Raw genomic sequence first — 18,613 nt, 5'->3', positions numbered from 1 at the left:
TTATAGAGGCCAAAACTTCATCATCATCATCATCATCATCATCATTATTATTATTATTATTATTATTATTATTTCAAACCAGATCAGAAGGCAGTCATCCCAAAGACTGTGCACAACAACGGCTGCTGGCAGCAAGGCTGTGCTCCAGGTGATGCTTGACCCCAGCTCTGTGCAGCTGAGCACCCTACACTCCCAGGGTTTGCATCCTGCCCCCAGGAGGATTTGGAAATAGCCAAGCTCAGGATTTAATCCTGCTTTCCAGAGGGGCTCAGGGGGGGTTCTAGTACTGGCATCAAAGGGTGCTGGGGCCACCCAACCACAGAGCTCACACTGGCCTTGTGAGGGGACCAGGTGGGAACGGTCCCAGTTTGGGTGAACCGCTCAGTCCTGTTTGGGTGTCACCAGCACAGTGAAATGCTGACACCGGGGCAGTTCTCTAAATCACGGTGTCCAACACAGCGATCCCACTCCATAAACAATACAACAGATGTGGCCTGGAATAAGACTGGATTGGTGGATGAGTTTCCATTATAAAGTCATACATTCTGTCTTTACTGTGTCCAGTTTTGGGGCCCACAAAATTGAGAAGCCAGAGAGGCATCAGTGACGGGTGACCAAGACGGGTGACCACAGGGCCCTTGGATACAGGTGGGGGAGCTGGGCTGGTTTCTTCTGGTGAAGAGGTACGTAGGAGCTCATCTAACAGCAGGCTACAAGTGCTGGCAGGGCAGTTACAGGGATGACAGAGTCAAATCCTCCTTGGCAGTGCCTGGTGGTACATCAAGGAGCAATAACCACAAAGTGAGCCCGGAAAGGTTCAGGTGGGATGTTAGGAAAACCCTTTCCTTGGGAGGATGGTGCAGCTTTGGCACAGGTCACCAGAAAGGTGGGGGGATCTCTGGCCGTTGAGGGTGTTAAGGCTGAGTTAGGCAGAGCCATGGCTGGCCTCATCTTGTGTCGGTCACCAATGTGGTGCTGGGAAGGGACTTCTGGAAATCTCTAGCACACCCTCCCGTGGTCCCTTCCCACCAACACTTCTGCAATTCCATAACAAAGGTGTTAAAATGCCTTCCCAAATGATGTTTGTCAAATGAATTCTCATCTGGGAGGGGATTTGTTTGTGTCTTGCTTTACCGTTTCCTAATGACTGGCCTGACTATTTTGCATGTACAGCGATGAGTTGCTGTTAGGTCTTCTTTTGAGACCAACTGACCAAAAAGTGGTTAATCTGAAAATAAGCTGCTTTGGTTTTCTGGTCATAAAGTATCACTTAGTCCCACCTTTACAGGCATTCTTCATACAGAAGCCAAGGTGCTGCTTTGGAGACAGAGGGAGGATAAAGCAAAGGATGGTGTTGGTTGGCCAAAGGTTGACCACTGCAGGATGAAAATGAAACGATCAGGTCCAGGCATGCCTGGTGGCTACAGGAGGAGTAGGCAGGACTAGGGGAAGGGGAAGGCACTGCAGAGGAATATTTCACACGTGTTGGCCTTTTATAAGCAGAAAAAGAATCTGAACCTAGGGGACAGGAGACAAAACATACATGTGAGATCTCAGCAGAGTCCACCAGTGCCATGCATGGGCAAGAAGCCAGGCTAAGGGAGGAAAAGGGGTGGAGGGTGAAGATGTGGGCTGGAGTAAGTGAGAAAGGATAAAGGCGAATGCTGCAGAGAAGGAAGTACTGCCTCGCTGGGAAGCACACAGTGCTCTGTTCAGGGGGCCTGGAGTAGGTGTGGTGGGTGTAGCTCCCTGATAGACCCATGTCCCTTGGCTGTGTCCTCTGTGCGCTGTGACAGGTCCCTCTGGAGCACACCAGCGCTGCCCGCTCTCTGCCCAGAGCCCCCCGTGACCGGGGAAGGGCTGTACAGCCAAGAGGACAGCATCTGGGGAAAGGGGGAGCCAGGAGGCGTCAAGGGAACGTGCCAGACAGCCAGCACAGGACATCAGCGCCAGCTGGTGCTGAACAAGCCAGGACCCCAGAGGGTGCAGTGCAGGGCTGTGCCAGCATCCCCTGGGGCCCGGCGAGCGGGACGGCTGCCCGAGGGCTGCGCTGCGCTCCGTTAGCCAGCCCCGAGCCCCAGCAGAGCTAACGGGCTCCAGCAGAGTCTCCTTTCAGTGCCGGAGCGAACTGCCTCAGCACATCCCTGCATCAGCTGGGAGGATGGAGCGGCTCCACGCTGCCAGCCCCGGGCCCCCTCCCAAGCCGGTGGGCACCTCACGCCTTCCCAGCCAGCAGAGGCACCGATGTGCCGGCCCCAAGGCGCGGGTCTGGCTGCGGGGGGCTGAGCCGGAGGAGGGACCGCGGCTGCTGCGCGAAGCCCCCAGCACCGTGTCACCAGAACAGGCGCCCCGAGGCCGGGCTGTGCGGAACCCCGACCCAGCCCCACCGCGGCAGGCCCGTCCCCTCGGCAGCCGGGGCCGGGCCCGGACCCTGCCGGGTCCCTCCCGCCGGGGCTCCCTCGGGACAGGCGGCTCCCACGGCCCGTGCCCGAGGCCTCCCCCGCACTCCCCCGGGAGCGGCATTCCCCCTGCTCGGGCCGGCGGCCTCCCGGAGCTGCCCCGGCCCCTCCGCAGCGGGGCGGCCCCGGGCGCCTTCGCACCTCTGGAGGCCTGAGGCGACCCTGGGCGGCAGCGCCCGAGGGCAGCGAGCCGGGCTGGGCTGGGCCGGGCCCAGCCGCTCCAGCCGGCCCCAGCCGCTCCAGCCGGCCCCGCGCAGCCCCGGCGGGGGTCGGTGCTCGCCGCAAGCCCCCTCGGGGCCGCGGCCGGGGCCCGGCGGGGCCGGTCACATCCGGGGACCGAGCGGCGGGCGCGGACGTGGAGGGCGCGGGCGGGGCGGCGCGCGGGGGGCGGCGCGCGGGGGCGGCGGCGCAGCCAATCGCCGCCGCGCTCCGCTCGGTGCAAACAGGAGCACAATGGAGCGAGCGGCGGGCGCGCTGCAGCCAAGCTTGGCGCGGGCGCCGCGCGGCTGACGGGCCGGCCCGCCAATGGGCGCCGGCGCGCGGCGGCGGGCAGCCAATGGGCGCGGGGCGGGGGCGTGCCCGGGCGAGGTTAGGGTGTCCTTGCAGGGTGCTGGGCTAAACTTCACCAAATAATAGCTGTTTGTATTGGGGCGGCCGAGGAGCCATTTTAGGTAAGTTCTGCCCCGAACTTTTGGGTTCGCCCGCCCGGCGTGGCCGGGGCCGGCGGCGGGGCGGGGGGCGGCGGCGGGGCCGCGCCGGGGCGGCGCTATGAATGAACTCGGCGGCGGCGCGGGCCGCGGGGCGGGCGGTGGGGCCGGGGCGGCCGCCGGCCCTGTCATGGCTCCGGCCGCGGGGCCGGGCCGGGCAGGCGGCGGGGAGGGGCGGCGGTGCCCCCGCGGGTGCCTCCTGGCGGCCCTCCCCCGCCCCGGGGCCGTGGGGCCGGCGGTAGCGCGGGGGGCCGCGGCCCCCTCCCGCCGGCTCGGCGCGGCCCGCCTCCGCCCCCGGCCCACCGGGCGCGGGGAAGGCCGGGCCTGGCCGGCGCCGGGCCGGCAGCTCGGGGCCTGACGCCCCCCCCCCGCTGCCGCGGCGGCCCCGGGGCGTGCGGTGGGCCGGGGGCGGAGGCGGGGCGGGCTCCCCCCGGCGCTGCGCGGAGGCTCCTCCCGGTCGGGAAGGGGGGAGCGAGGCCCCCGGCCCCGCACCGGGCTGCGCGGCCGCAGCGGCGGGCGGGATGCGGGGTGCCGGGAGCCTGCCCGCGGGGCGCAGCTGTCCGCCGTCGTTCCGGCCGCAGTGCTCGAGAAAATCGATAATTAAGTCTTTAAACTTCGCGGGCGGGGGCGAAGCGGGTCCCTTTGCCGGCTGGAGGCCCCGGGCGCGGGTTTCGTGCCGGGCACCCGGGGCGATGCGGCGGGGGGATGCGGTGAACGGGCCGTTCCCTCGGCCGCGGGCCCGGCCCTGCCGTCGCGGATCGCCCCGCTCCGCCCGCTGTGCGCGGAGCAGACGCGGATCTGTTGTGGCACTGCAGCCATGTCACAACACAGCGGCATCGCAGTCACGTTGGAGCCGCGGCTCGTCGCGCCGCAGTCAGCTCGCCCCGCAGCCCTGCGCCCGCTGTGCTTTGGTGCCCGCGTGGTGGGACTCTCCCTGCTCTTACCAGGGGCTTTCATTGGCGATTGAGGTGGATTTTAGCCTCGATCAATGAGGTTTGGAGGGTAAACGCTGTGAGAGGAGCGCACGCAGACTGAATACGGGAAGATGAAGAGGAATCGGCTGCTGGTGTTGGTGCCTGGCGCGCACACCCGTCTCGGGGCAGCGGACGCCTTCCCTGTGTATCGATTTGCCCTGCTGACAGCTACGCTAAACTCGCAGTAAAGTCGGGGACCGTGGAGGCCAGGCAGGCTGCCTCGGCGCACGGAGGGCTGGGTCTGCTGCCAGCCTTCGATGTGGTAGAGCTTTTCGGTAATTTTGCTGTGAAAATTGCTTGGTTTATTTCTTCAGCGAGTTGGGATGCTTTTAGCCGAAAGCTCAGGCTTTTTTGTTGTTTACTTCCTGCTTGGGAAATGCAGCAAATGCTTTTGGGGTTGGAGAACGAGGGGAGAGGGGTGGAGGTGGTTCACTGTGGTTGTGCAGTGTCCTGCGGGTCTGTGCAGGAGTCTCCAGCACCCCTCGGCAGTCGCTGGCCGCCCGGGCAGAGGGCTCCTCGCGGCAGACAGATGTGGCTGTAGTTGTTAGGTGTTTGTCCCTGACCCCCTCACCTGCAGGGCTACAGGTACTTGGCAGCTACTGCTGCCTATATCTTTTTAACTGGTGTGGGGTCAGTTGGATTACGGTGTTGCCAGAGGAGAGGGAACGCTGAGCTCTGCGAGTATTTTCCCCGCCATGAAGAGCTGCTGTTGCTTTTGGGCCCTGTTTAGGTGATGGCACAGGAATAGGTGCCGCCTTACCTCTCCTCGCCCTTTGTTTACCTCATTCATGCGGGAGCTCTGCTGTCCTGCTTTGCAGGGAAATTGTTGTTTTGGTCCAGCTGTTGAAGTATGAAGCAGTAACAGCATATTTTTGCTCTGGGAGTAAATTCTTCCTGGAGTAAATAGGTTGTTTCTCTCGAGGCTTCTGGCCTCCAACTGGTTTGCTTTTGTTCAGGGCTGCCACTGGGTTCCCTTCCAACTTGTTTAGTGGAAAATTGATTCCTCTTCCACTACAAAGCTGATGTTGTTGTCTGTTTGCTTTCGGAAAGCTAATTCTGCCCGTCGTCTCTGAATTGGTGCAGCTGCCTAAACTTGCAGGGCCTTCAGGAGCGTTGGACGTACCGCCGTGTTTCCTTCGCTGTGAAGGTGGGGAGCGCGCAGCAGCGGTGGGATGAAGCTGATTGAACGTTGCCCCTCGAGTGCTTCGAGCTGTAAAGCGTGATGACTAGTAGAGTTGCCTCCTATCAAAATGTCTGCGTGTACCTTGTGCCATGGAACTGAAAGTGTGTGTCGTTATTCTTCAAAGAAAAGCCAAAGTCGATGAGAGGACCTGGAGAAAGGCTGATCTTGGTTCGTTTTCACTTTTGTGAAGTTTGAAGCCCATCCTGCAGCCGTGCTGTTTATTTCTGCCTGTTGTGTCATTCCTCTGAGCAGAGACGTCGATTGCCCCGTTGCTGAGAAGGCACTCGCAGCCCCTTGCTGCGGGCTGGTACGGATGGGTTACCGCTGGCCTCTGAATCAGTGGAGCTAAGGCAGCTCTTGGGCTGTTTCTCAGTGCGTGCAGCGTGTGAATAACGTGCATCTCTTGTGGAAGGTGCTGTCAGGGTCCCTTGTTACCTTGAGCGCTGCTGACTGGTTTGGTAGCGTACGCCTTTTTAGTGGCTTGAGTTTACCTCTCCCTCCGTTGTCCTGCGTGGTGGCATTAGGGGAGAGTGGCTCTGTCTAAGCTGCTGGTCTTCGGGCATCTGGCCCTCGATATGCCAGCATTAGCCCAGATGGCCAGTGCTGTGGGTATTGCTGGGGTCTGTTGATTTCTGGTGGCTTGGTGGAGGAGGCTCTCAGAGGAATGTCTCATTTTCCTGACTGCTTTTTACCGTATTTCTTTAACAGGAGGCAAATCTCTGCCCTCCCCCTGAAGTGTAATCTCAATAATTTTTAACGTTTAGTCTTCCTTGAGAGATCTTTTAATATTTTCTCAAGAGCTTCTCCAAAGACATAAACTTTTACAGGTGGATAATATAAAGTGTTTCACTTTAATGGTTTGTCTCATTTCAAGAAGGGTTTGCACAAGCAAGTGAACTTGTTTTTGCGAGACGGCAAGGCTGAGAGCTCGGCTGCCAGAGCAGGCTGCTGTTCTGTGCGTGAAGCTGCGGTGTCCTGGCCTGTCTCGGGTTTGCAGAGGCGAGAGCTAGTGCTGTGCCCATCAGCGTGCAGGAGAAGCTTGCCCTTGTGAAGGAGGGGAGAGGATTCATCAGCCTTGCACTGCGAGTGAGCCCTTGGTGCAGGAATGTGGTCTCGGTGTGTTGGGTCTGGAAAGCAGGCACGCGTAGGGAGGCTTCGCTGAAGTTGTCTTAAAGAGACGCTCCAAGCACGGTGGTTGGATGTCTTACTGGGCTTCGGGGGAGCCGAGAGGGCTTGTGTTCATTGCTCCGGGGAGTAGCAGTGGAAGCGTTTCTCCTCTCTCATCCCCAGTTTCCTGCTTGGGACAGTGGAGTCAACCTCTGGGACTGGTGACTTCGCCCTCGTCTGTGAAGGCGGAGGCAGAGCTGTTGTTGGGGGCCACCAAGCTGTGCAAAGGGGAGAGGAGATGGTCAGGGTGGATGGCCTATATGTAGTCGAGTATCAGTGTTTGCTGCAGGCAGTGGTGGTGACAGCACACAGGGTTTGTGTGGTGGGTTCTCAGCGCCCTAAAACCCCGTGAAAACAGCGTTACGCTTTGCCCTGGGAACGGTGGCAATGTCAGTGCCTGCGTTGCCGGCGTGGTGGTGGTGGGACCAAAATCCTCTCAAGAAAGTGTGGGTGAAAGCGCAGGGCCTCAGTGTAGCAGCGTGCAGCAGACGCTGTGCTGGGCAGTGCCCGTCCCAGCCAGCCTCCAGCGATCCCCGGCACGAGCCCCTGGTGGGAATCACGGAGCTGGGGAGAGCTGACCGAACCGTCAGCGAAGGGGAGAAAAACGTGGTGTGGTGGGTGTCAGCTTGCGGCATGAGGAGACTCTGGTTTTGCTTTCTAATATCTCAGGCTGGTGCAATATGTTTTCTGTGTGATAGGACAATGCCTTCAACTTTCCCTTATATGGGAAAATCTGGTATGCAGCCTCGCAATCTGCCAATATGTGGCTATTAATTTTTAGCATTGTTATGTTGGATGCGTCCAGTCAGCCTAAGGAGTAGGAAATACCTGGGACGTTGTGGCTGGGCTTTAGGGTTTGAGGCAGGTCCCTGACAGATATCTGGGGAAAGGTGGTGGCTGTGCCGTGGGGAATGCCTGAGCACGCTCGGCTCCTTGGGAAGTCGGCTAAAAGCTGGGAGAGTTTGGTGCCTGGGCGTAGGGCTCCTGCCCCACGCTGCTCTTGAGCCCGGTGCTCAGAGGGGAGCTGGGGGCCTTGGTCGTGTTGGCACCGAGGAGGTCGGGGGAACACTTGACCCATCCTTTGTGCAAGGATCTTCCCCCTGCGGAGGAAGTGCTGCCTCGGGGTTAAGGGCTGCACGCTGTTTCCATGCTTCAGCCTGTTGCCTCGAGGGGATTCCCAGCCTGCAGCGAGTATCAATCCTGCTCCAACAGGAGCAAAACGCTCTCTTCAGTCCAGAACGGAAAGTGAGGAGTGTGGGAACCGAGTCCCAGTCCCTCTTCATTTTTCATGCGGGTGCTGGAAATGTGCTTGCAGAGGTGCGTTGGGTATGGATCAGGGAGTGCAGGTGTTATCGTGGCGGGAGATGTTGGCTTGGCCACGGGGCACACACCGTGTTTTCCTGCCCTGGTGTCCCTCTGGGGGATCCTGCTCAGCAGCAGTCTGACCCTGATACTATGAGCATCTATCCTAGGAGGTACAGCGTGTCCTCTGCAGTCCTGCCTTTGCCTGAACTTTAAGCAGCCCTGATGTTGCCCTGGTATAGGTAGTGTTAGATGGTTCATTGCTTTGGGATGTTTTGGGGTGTTTTTTGTTGCTTTGTGGTTTTTTTTTTAAATTGTGTTTTAACTGGTGAGATGAAGTTTAGATCTCTTCTGGTGAAGCTTTCTGACGCTCGCCTGGCTCGTTCTGCTGTTTGGCTCAGTTATGGGAAGTCTGGGTTGAAAAGCAGGTAACTGATTGCTTCTTCTAGGGTGACTGTGCCAAAAGCAGGGGTAAGTTATGCTTGTCAGTGTCAATTTGCAGAGTATTTGTGTTTCCTAAATGTTTACATAAAAGTGTGGGATCTGTGGAGCACTACTTTGCGTTGGAGTAAAAGGAGGCAATATCTGGGGTCAGGCTGGTGTTAACCCAGCCCCGTGAACTGGCTGCGTATCCCTACTAACCTGCATGTTACCGCAAGGGAGCGACAGGTAGGAGATGGAGGGGCAAGGTTGTTTTGTTGAGTATCTTATGTGGTCCCTGTGTTTAAATTGCAGTGTGGGAGCCCTTGCACAGGAGCGTAGGTGGGAAGGGCAGGAGCGTGCTGTGCCACAGCGTGCCTGGGGGACAGGAGCTGCAGCACTTACTGCTGCTAAAGCTCCCTGGGAGGTAGGACCCCCACCTCTTCCCCCAGGAGGTGTCTGTTTGCATTTCTTCGGAGGCAGAAGCAGGACTTTCCCGAAGTGAAGGACTTCAGCTACCAGGCCCTCCACATTAGCAGCCACTGCTGAGAATTTTGGTCCCTCTCTATTGCACAAGAAATAGACATTTGTTACGTGGACGTAGTTGAGTTTCCTTCAAAAAACTTCCGGTTGTTAAGCCTCTCTTCACAAGTCATGAAGGTAATTAGATAAGCTGTTTTCTGTGCTTTCTGGTTTTCATTTTGTGCTTTAACTGGTGCTCAATGGCTGCCTCTGAGGGTGGATTCCAGCGTTAGCAATGTGCTGGTGTGCTGCACGCAGGGATAAGGGTGATGCAAAGTTATGGGGGACTTTCACTTTTTTGATGTGTATGTAGGTGAAGTATTGGTTCTTTACGGAACATTAATGCCTTGTTATATATGTGCATCGAGGCAGAATTAAAGTTAGTCCTAGATACAAGAATAAACATTAGTGCTTTGCTACAGACGTGCTGTGAAAGCTGCTATTTTTGTGTGAGCCGCTGCCTTGAGTTCTCTAGGCCTGTGCACAGAGCACCTTTAACCCTAAATGTTTCATCAACTTTGGTTGAGCTGAAAACATACTTAAGATAAAATGAAGCTTAAGTGTTAGGTGTCTGTTAATTGAGGATGAGAGAAGAGAGAGCCATTCTCTCTTGATGACTTCTGTATATGTGCTGGTGCATCCTTGCTGTACCCTGTGCTTAGCCTGGGAAGGAGAGCGGGGGCTGTGGGAGTGCACAGCGCGCTGCTCTTATTTGAATGCTTCTCTGCTGGTCGCTTTAGGGCAAGCAGAGCCCTGTTTCTCAGTGATCTTTCTCAGTCCCCGTAGGGTGCCCCTCACCAGGGTATCTGAGCGTTTCCCGGCATGCACTTCTGTGCATACATAAAGGCAGGCTTCTCTCCTCCGCCGCAGACAGCAGAGTGTGCGCTCTGTTTGTTGCCGTGCGGTGATGCTGTGGGGAGGCTGACTGAAGCAGGGCTTGTGCTCACCGTGAGGGTGCTGAGGCTTGTGGTTACCCTGATTTCTTCAGAGAAGTGGTTACAGATTTGTGGGCCGGTCACAGTGACTGCTCCACCTCCTTGCTCCAGAGGGTGAGAATTTCTGTCCGCGAATAACATTGCTGTTTTGGAGTCGGGCCAGTCCCATGTTGTGCTTTGAGAGTGAGGACCAGGGTCCTGAACCCGGGAGGCAAAGGAAGGAGGGGGTCACCATGGGCACAGGCTCTTTGAAGCTCTGACAGTTGTAATTCCAACAGGAGTGGCCTCTCCAGGAGCCCCGCAGCGAGGTGTGACTGCAGGCTTGCAGGCCACGTGTGACTGAACAGGTACAGCTGTGCCCAGGTCTAGCAGGGCCCAGTGCACCGTGTGCGGAGATGCAGTTATCTGCAGATGCTGCTCGCTGGTTTCTAGATAGGCTCTCTGCTGGCTGCTCTGCTGAGCAGAGTGTGACACCAGGGCTGAGGAGTTCTGGACAGTGCTCCTAAACCCTTTCCTGGATCCACCTCTACCTCCTGCTCTTTCTGCCACCCTGAGCTGGGAGAGGGAGGTGTCTGACACAGAGCAGAAGGGGATTTCTGGACCTTGTTGCATGCTAGTTCCTCCAGAGACGTCTGCTGAAGAAAGAGGTCATAAAATGAGTGGCTCATCCAGGTACGGAAGGAGAGGAGATGTGGAAACCATGTTGGCAGGGACTCCTGACAGGTACGTGCGGTAAGAGTGGGCTGGGGCATGGGTCCGTAGGACCCGTGCTCTGCTGTTGTGTCCAGAGTTTGCTTGCCTGGCCTTAGCGTTGCTACATGTCAAAGGCAACCAATGTCTGTAGGCCTGCCAGGCATGCAGGGACCAGAGTCTCGTGGTAGTTTGGTGCAGCTGATGCCAGGTAGTTGGCCAGGAGGGTCCCGGACATGCTGGGTGTCTTCTGTGTCTGTGCCCTGAATGAACGCAGCTTGACTCCAGGAGAGACCTGTGGCAGCTCTGCCTGTGTGCTGCTTGAAGGGCCTTGGTGTGCTCTGAGGTCCTGGCTCTGCTTAGAAAAGGGACCCTGCAAAGCTGGTGCTATGCAGTCAGCGTTAGGGATTGCAGGGGGGGTGCTCCCTCCTGTGCCCGTGGTGTCCTCCAGCCTGGCGAGGCTGGTGCCCTCTCCGCTGCTCCCTGAGCTGGCCTCTGGCTGAAGGGCTTTATGAGCTGGGACAAGAAGGGGCTACCTCTCCATATGTGCTTTAGGTAGAATTTTACTTGTAGCAATGTCTGGGCAGGACTTGGGGTGCTCGTTGTTTAAAAGGGCTGCCCAAGTGTATTAAAGAATTGCCTGCAGCTGAGGAGGGAACCAAACCTGGCGGGGCTGAACTCCGAGCATTTGCACGTGAGGAATCGATGAATTTCTTTTTGGCACTTCTCTTTCCCTCCCGTACTGGAGTGTTTCTTGGGATGGTGTAAAAGACACAAGTGCAAGGAAGCATTGAGGTGATTGAGAGGAATGTCACCTTACAGATGGCATCTGAACTCTGGAGACTTCTCAAAGTAGCTTCAGCTGAGATTGGGGAGAACTTTTATCCTGGAGAGTTAAATTAAAAGTAGACTGGAAGCCCTTGGAGGTGAACATCAGGGAGTCACAGTCCTTGCAGGGCAGAGCAGTTGAAGTGGAGGTGGGTGTAAGGATGCGGACCTGAGGACTGTGGGGTAGCGGCGCTGGTTGTCAAGGCTGCTCTTGCTCTGTGTTGCATCAGGAGAGTTTGCTACGTTTTGCTTTCTCTGCCTGTGCTTTAGACACTTGGGAAACAGGTCTGGTGCTTCAGCATGCAAGCGCTCAGGCCTGGGGAACAGCACATTTCTGTCTTTTGCTATTTTGGGCCGAGGTTTGCTAGTTTCTCTTAGGATCTTCAGGCAGAACAGATGCTGTGAGACCTCACCACAGCATACAGTAAACTCTCAGGCTGTGGTTGGTTGGGATGTTGCCTTCCTGGGTGCTGAGGAGCGGCTGGGCACTGCCACAGGCCGGGGTCTTGCCAGCCAGCCTTTCTGCGCCCTCCTGGGGTGGCCTGGGTTTGCAGCGCTAATGGGGCAGGCGCAGCCGTCGCGTGGGCAGGAGCTCCTCTCCAACAGGGCAGCGTGAAGCAAGTGACCTCTGTAAGGTGATGGTGGAGATGTCCCGTACTTGGGGAGTGAGCAGTGTAGCAAAACATCCTTTTGCTCCTGGAGGTCCCTTCTACTCCTCCTCCATCCTTCACTGCTTGTGAGAGAGAGCGGACCGAGCTGAGCTTCCTTTGTCACCTGGGTTTTGAGACCCCTCGGGCCGGGATGGCAGCACTGCCTCGCCCGAAGGAGAGCTGCTCACTCGTCACACACTAAGATGTAGCTTGGGATCAGCCTTCTGCACCTGCACTCAAGAACTGTGGTGTGAGATGTGGCCACGGTGGGCAAAGCAAGCTCGCTTCACGCCCCGTACGCCCCTGCCCGCTCTGCCGCCCGCACACGGATGAGGCATTGGGCAAAGCGGTGGTGTCCATCCTACCCGCGAGGCCCTGGAAATGCTTGAAACGCTGACTGTGCTCTTGTGGCCCAGCTGCTCGTGGCTTGGCCACGTTTCATTCAGCTCCTGGCTTGGGTGTGTGTCTTAGGGCACGTTCCCATGGGCTGTTCGCTAGATGAAGCAGGGGCAGGTTGGCGGGAGGGGACGAAGCCTGGCTCGCCCTTTTACTTCACTGTGGTCATAGCAAGGGGGCAATAGGGAATAACTTAACGCCGGCACGTAACAGCAGCGCAGGGGGGTGTGGGGACACCAGCTGGATGGCTGGCGGGGGTAGAGGCGATTCACCGTGGAGGTCTGCAGCAGGGACTTTAAAGCGGAGAAGACCGACAGAGACGCCTGAAGGAACGGTTTTCAGCAGGACTGGACTCTGCAGTGGGCTCTCGCTCAGCATTCGGAGCTGTGGCTGGTGTTGCTGTGCTGTCCCAGCAGGAAATCTGTTCTGGGTGTCAGATGTGTTCTTCATATGTGTCTGCAGCCAAGTCTGGAGGTGCATTGCAAGTGCTTGTTCATCCCCTCAGCAGCCCTGCTGGGAAGGATTTTTATCCCCATTCTACAGTTGGAAAATAGAGGCACGGAGGGCTCTGATTGCCTTTGAGGCGCTGCCTTGCAGTGTGGCGAGGCTGTTTTCTGACAGCTTGAGTTGGCTGTGCAGGATATTAACAACAGCAAAAGGGGAAGATCGGTGCTTTCAGGAATGCCATTGTATTTTTTTGGCCACCTCTCTTGGGACAGCTTGAGTTCGGTGTGTAGGTCGCAAGCAGTAACCTTATAAAATGTTCTTTGAATTGCCCAATGGTCAAGGTCTGCTGGCTGAGCTGGCTTTTGTACACCTTTCTCACTAATAAAGGTGCTCTGGGCTAAATTATGTGCCTGGTGGCATCTTTACAGGGCCGGTGACCTTGAGGATGGACTTGGGCAGCTAAGGGAAGTTTTGAGTGCTTGTGCATGAGAAATAAAAGGCAGCAGGAGAACGTGCAGAGTGCGCAGGGTGCTGGTTTCTGCTGAAACCTCTATATCCCTCCTGATGGCTGGAGAGCAGCTGGGGGGTTTGCCCTGTTGCAAGAAGCCTCTGGAGCAGCTGGCAGTAACCCCCATGCTCCCATGGGCCCAGTGATTTGAAAGAGGCTTTTCTTACGCTGCTGGGAAGTCTGGTTCCTCATGACCACTGGTCCAGGATGCCAGTAGGAGCTGAGCCCACGATCCCATCTCTGCCCAGGGGTAACAGCCAGGCACTTCAGAGGACACAGCCTGCTTCTAGCACCGAGAGTGTGTCCTCAGAGCCACTTCTCCTGCTTCCATCTAGAACGTAGCTAGGGTTGTGTTGTCACTCTGGCCCGAGGCTGTGCGGTCTCCCTGGCAGCCTTGGCACGTGCTCCCCCTGGTACGCGAGGCTCCCTGCCCCGTGGAGGAGCAGTCGGGCATACGGTGCCAGGCTGAGGAAGAGGAGTTGTGCACAGGCATCTTCTCGGTGGCGGGCAGGCGGGTCCCGCAGCTGCGCTGGGCTGCCGTTTCGAGCGTGGGCCTGGCTGCGGCAGGCAAGGCGAGGGGCTGCGAGCTGCCTGCCTCCTGCCCACAGCGGGGCACGGGGGTGGAGGGTGGGTGGGAGGCTGTGGGAGCTGCAGTCTGCCGTAGGCTTTATCAGCCTGCGCAACTCGAGACTCCCCTGCGGCGCGTGGGTACAGGTACTGTGTTTTTCCTTATTTTAAAGTAGGAAATTAAGTGCTGGGAGCGTGATGGGCGAAGTGGGAAGGGTTTATGGCCATTGGCGTAGTCTGTTCCCCGGACACCCCATTCATGTCCTTCCTTGTTGGCTCGCTGGTCAACATGCCAGGGCTGGTGGATAAGTGGAAGGAAAACTTGGCACTGCTGATGGCGAAATGGCTCGTTAAGGTTTGGCGGACAGGGCAGTTAATTTGGCCTGTGTGGTGGCCTGGGTCGCAGGCCACACCGGAGCCTGTTTGTGTTTAATGGGGAGCAGAGGTCTGGAAAATGCCCCAGCAGTGCGATGGGCTTTGCTGGCGTGGCAGGAGCTGGAGCTGGTGATGGTGTTGACAGGGCACACGAGCCGTGCAGGTGGGGTGCTGCCCTGCAGGGAGCTGCTGCGGGCCCCTGCGGGCACAGGGGTGCTGCACGTGCTCGTGCAGCCTCACCCATCAAATCCTGGCCCTCGGCACCGCTGAGGGTGGCTACGGGCCTGCTGGGTGCCAGCTGTGAGGCTGGACAGGCTTGGCCTCTCTTCCTTCTCTCTTCCTTGACCGTGTGGGTACTGAGCTATAGAGATTTGTTTTATTTTTCCTCTGGTTTTTGCCTTGCTAATGTTGAAGATTAAAATCCACTGCCTGGGGCTTGTGAGCAACTGTTTGGAGTGAGACTCTTGGCCAGCTGATCTGAAGACAACAGACATAGGCTTGAGAAACCTGTCTCGCTCCTGGCAGCTCCCGCCCAACAGGGCAGCAGGGCAATGGTGCGGGGAAGGGGGTGCAGCTGCTGCTGGGTGCCTCCCCATGGTGGGGAAGGGGGTGCAGCTGCTGCTGGGTGCATCCCCACTCCACAGACGGCCACCTCTCAACCCCCAGTGCCGCCTGGGACTGGTCTGTCCCCTCATTTTGAGCTATCCATGAAGATGATGAGAGAAACACGTTTCAGGGCTCGCTCAGACCTGGTTTCCCTCTCTTTAGCCGCAGGCTGGAGTGCCCTGCCTTCGCTGGCGGGCCCGGCATGGCTTTGCGTTTTGTGGGGTGCCTGCGCTGGACACAACCGCTGCTCCCAGCCGCTCTGCGGCCGTGTCCCCCGTGTGCCGTTGCCCCCTGCTCGCTGCTGTGCTCGCTGGGGGCTGAGCGAGCCCTGCGTCCTCGGCCCTGAGGCACTGTGCAGCTTTGGAGTAACTGCTGAAGGTCATTGTGGTTATGGGTTGGGTTAGGAGCTGCGTTTGAAAACTCTCCAAAAAGGAGCTATTGCTGTTCTTGCCACGTGAGCTTGTCATGAGAGTCATGAAGCGCAGCTGACTGAGGCTGCGTTCCCGCGGGCTGCATCCAGCCTGCGGGGGCTCTCGTGTGGGTTGGGTGCCAGCGGAGCATCCTCTGCGCGCAGGCAGCGGCACCGTCCCAAGTGTCTCCCCGGGGCCTCTGGCGTGGCTGAGACCTTGCCTGGGAGGGCTTGGGAGCAGACGTGTTGGTGCTGAGCAGGCTTTTTGGAGGGGGAACGCTGTGCAGCAGTGCTGGGTTCCTTGTCCCATGGAGCGAGTGGCAAGGAGGTTGTGGCTATTTCTTGCCTGCCCGTCAAAGTCTTGCTGCCTGTTCCCCTGTGGCGTGGAGGAGCTGGGTGTCCTGGGAAGGTGCCGTGGCTTGGCTGGCAGGACTGCCGCATGCTCTGGGTGCCCTTAGCAGGTCTCTCTGCTCCCCTGGCCCCACACAGAACACAGTTAATTCCCCCCTTCTCTTTTTGAAGATTAAAATATTTTAAGAACAGAAAATTGCTTGGAGCACAGCTGTGACTCCCCTGGGGCTGGCCGGTGGTGCGATGCTCTGCCCGGCCCTGGACACGGGCACCCGCCTGAGGGGTGTTTGTCCCCTGACTTTGGGTTATTCAGATCTCTTTGTACTCTCTCCCCTTGCTCCCTTGGTCCTGCCGTGCGTCCCGCTCGGGGGAGCGGGGCCTGTGCCCCTGCCTGTGGGGGCCAGGGAGCAGCGAGGGAGCGTTAGGGCAGCTCTGAAACAGGGCGTTTGGCCGTGCAGAGAGGCCTCTGCCTTTGGGACACTGGGGGGGTCTCGCTTTCCTTAGGTGTGTGCACAGAGCTGGGCGGCTGCCTCTGCTTGGGAAGGGAAAATGTACGCCGCAGCCGCCTCGCCGCGAGCTCGCAGGCTCCCCAGCCCCCTGCCTCGCTGCTGCTGCTGCTTCTCTCTCACTGAACTACTGGGTTATTTTTAACTTGGAAAAATGACAGCCCGGGATTTGCATTCTCTACCCCCAGCGGGGCTGGCGGCGGGACGCGGGGCGGCCCTGTGGAGGGCCGGGAGCGCGGCTCGCCGCCCCGCAGGCCGGTTGCCAGGGCCCGTGCCCCCGCAGCGCTGCCTGCCCGCTCCGCCTGCTCGCCGAGCCGCGAGGCTGCGCGGGGGGCACGCGGCGAGGCTGGGGGCTCAGCCCGCATCCCCGTGGCGAGCGCAGGGAGCAGCTGCAGACACACAGCCAGGCCCCGCTGCGGCGCGCTGCGGGGAGAGCCGGGCTCCTGCGTGCCAGCCTGCGGGCGGGTGGCTGCTGGCGGGGCTGGACACCACCTTCAGAGCATCCCGCAGAGAAGCTCTGGGGTGATGGAGCGTGATGTGGAGGAGCAGCCGGCCGGGTTGCCCAGCGGAGGAGGCTTTGCGGGGCCACGCAGCCCTCCCTAATTCAGCTTGCTGGGAGGAGCCAGGGAGAAGCGTGTCACTCCTGCGCTGTGTTTCTCTTTCCCCCTCCCCTAGCTCTCTGCCCCTCGGTGTTTTGCAGGCAGTTGTCTTGTCAGTGCTCGCCTCCCCTGCCTGGATCTCCCGAGTGAGCAGGAGCACCTCTCTGAATCCGGTGGCGGGGCGATGTCTGTGCAGAGTCACTTCTCCGTGCAGCACACAGGAATGTAGATGCCTGAGTCCCTCTGGATTGCACCACAGATACTCAGGCTTCAAGCTCCGGTAGCTCTGCCAGCTGAGACGTGTCTGTGCAGCCCTGCCTGGAAACGGGAATTGATAAGGTAGCAAGAACCAAAGAGCACCAGGGGACTGCAGATGTCTCTTTCTGCTGTTTGGTGCCTTGGAGAAGGGTGTGGGTCGAGCCCAGCGGATGAAGGACAGTGCAGGCTCTGTGTTCTGCTCTCGGTCTGTCTCAGCTGGACCCGTGGGTCCTCTCCTGCCGCTTACGTGCGGTGTGGATGCATCAGGTCGGGAGGGTGGCTGTCTGGTGCCTGGGCCATGCTTGGTTGTCCTCAGGCTTGCTGTCTGCCTTGCCAGCAGCAAAGCTACTGGGGGTGGAGAGTGCTCTGGAGGCCCCTCTGATGGGCAGGTCCTGCCAGGCCCTGGGGACCTCTGCTCCAGCTCGCCTGGCAGAGCCTGCCAGAGCCCACCAGTCCTGGCCTGGTGTCTGCTGCTCCGTAGTGCTCCTAGTGATTAGGGCAGGAGTAACCGCACAGTGCAGCAAACCTCCTGGCAAGCAATGGCCAAGGCTTATTTCCCCCAGCTGTCTTCAGGCAGACGCAGGCACCCTTGCTCCTTTGGGAATGATTGGTGTTTGCTTGCCAAGGCTGGTCCCTTATCCCCAACACACTGGTCCAGCTTGGCCCGACATGCTTCTGGTCACTGTGCTGATGCAAGGGGCTCTCCAGGCTGTGGGATGGGGCACACCATGAGATGCTGATGCTGTTCCTGTGCCTCTGACCAGTTCCGAGTACCAGGACCCTGCGAGTTCCTTCTGGAGCAGCAGTATTAATGCCTCAGCTCTGCAAAGGTCTGGAAGGTTTCGTGTGATGCCTGACCCTGATACAAAAACAACATGACTCGGTGACGTCTCTGCATGGTAGGGAATGGCTACTGACTCCTCTCCCCTTTCCTGGAGGCTGTAAGGTTTGTTGTCAGACATGAGACACTGCTCCTCCATGTTTGAGCCAAGGGCTGCTGCCCTGATGACAGCAGGTGGTGGGGAGCAGAGCAGCTCTCAGGCTGCCAGGGCTGGAGCAGCCCCTCTTGCCCCCAAAGAGGTGCTTCTGCAGCTTGTGCGAGGCAGTGGGGATGTCCCCACCACCCCAAAACTGTGTGTACACGCAGGGACAGCTGCTGACACTGGCACAGGGGTTGGTGGTGTGGAGCGAAAGAAAGACCAGGACCCTTTACTTGTGAGACAGTCTTGGGAAAGCTCTTGGTTGCCCCATTGCCTGGTGCCCTTTGTTGCTGCCTTGTGTTTGGAAGGGCTGAGCAGGGCCCGTGTGCTGTGGCTGTGGGAGCTGCCTGTGCTCTGTGCTGCTGGGAGCGCTGCCTCCCGCCCTAGAGAGATCTGAATCTTCTCACCAGTCTGTCCTTTGACCTCTGCCAGCCTTTCTTGGGGCAGGTTAGCACATCTTCTCACACCAGAGCAGCAAGGGTGTGCTGAGCCTCCCTGGCTCCAGCTGGACTAGCTGCAGTCCATGAGCCTGGCTTGGTGCTGGCCTGCAGGTTTGGACCCGGCACCCCTGACTAATCTCCTCTTTTCCTTCAAGCTGTGCCCAAACACAGAGGAGATCTGGCACCTCCTGAGGCGCTTCAGCAGAGCAGGCCTGCTTGTCTGAAAGTCAGTGATTTCATGGCATGGCTGGGCAATTCTCCTCTCTTCTTTATCTCCCTGCCTTCATGCTTGTCCTTCGGGGCTGCACGCAAAGTGCTGTGCCTGTTTGGGATC

The 18,613-nt window shown here is 58.5% G+C and overlaps 1 protein-coding gene across 2 annotated transcripts in view; it reads left to right on the top strand.

The window, feature by feature from the left end:
* The first annotated feature begins 3,041 nt into the window (after nt 1-3,041).
* The window catches only part of CHD6 (chromodomain helicase DNA binding protein 6), a 92,149-nt gene continuing 76,577 nt past the window's right edge, over nt 3,042-18,613 (top strand). For both annotated transcript variants that reach the window (XM_068419552.1, XM_068419551.1), the window contains exon 1: nt 3,042-3,130. The gene's annotated coding sequence lies outside the window, so the exon portion shown is untranslated. The remainder of the gene's footprint in view (nt 3,131-18,613) is intronic.

Source organism: Nyctibius grandis, chromosome 28 (assembly GCF_013368605.1).
Source record: "Nyctibius grandis isolate bNycGra1 chromosome 28, bNycGra1.pri, whole genome shotgun sequence".
NCBI lineage: Eukaryota > Metazoa > Chordata > Aves > Nyctibiiformes > Nyctibiidae > Nyctibius > Nyctibius grandis.
Note: the sequence above shows the minus strand (reverse complement) of the source record. Positions and strands in the feature narration are given on the sequence as shown.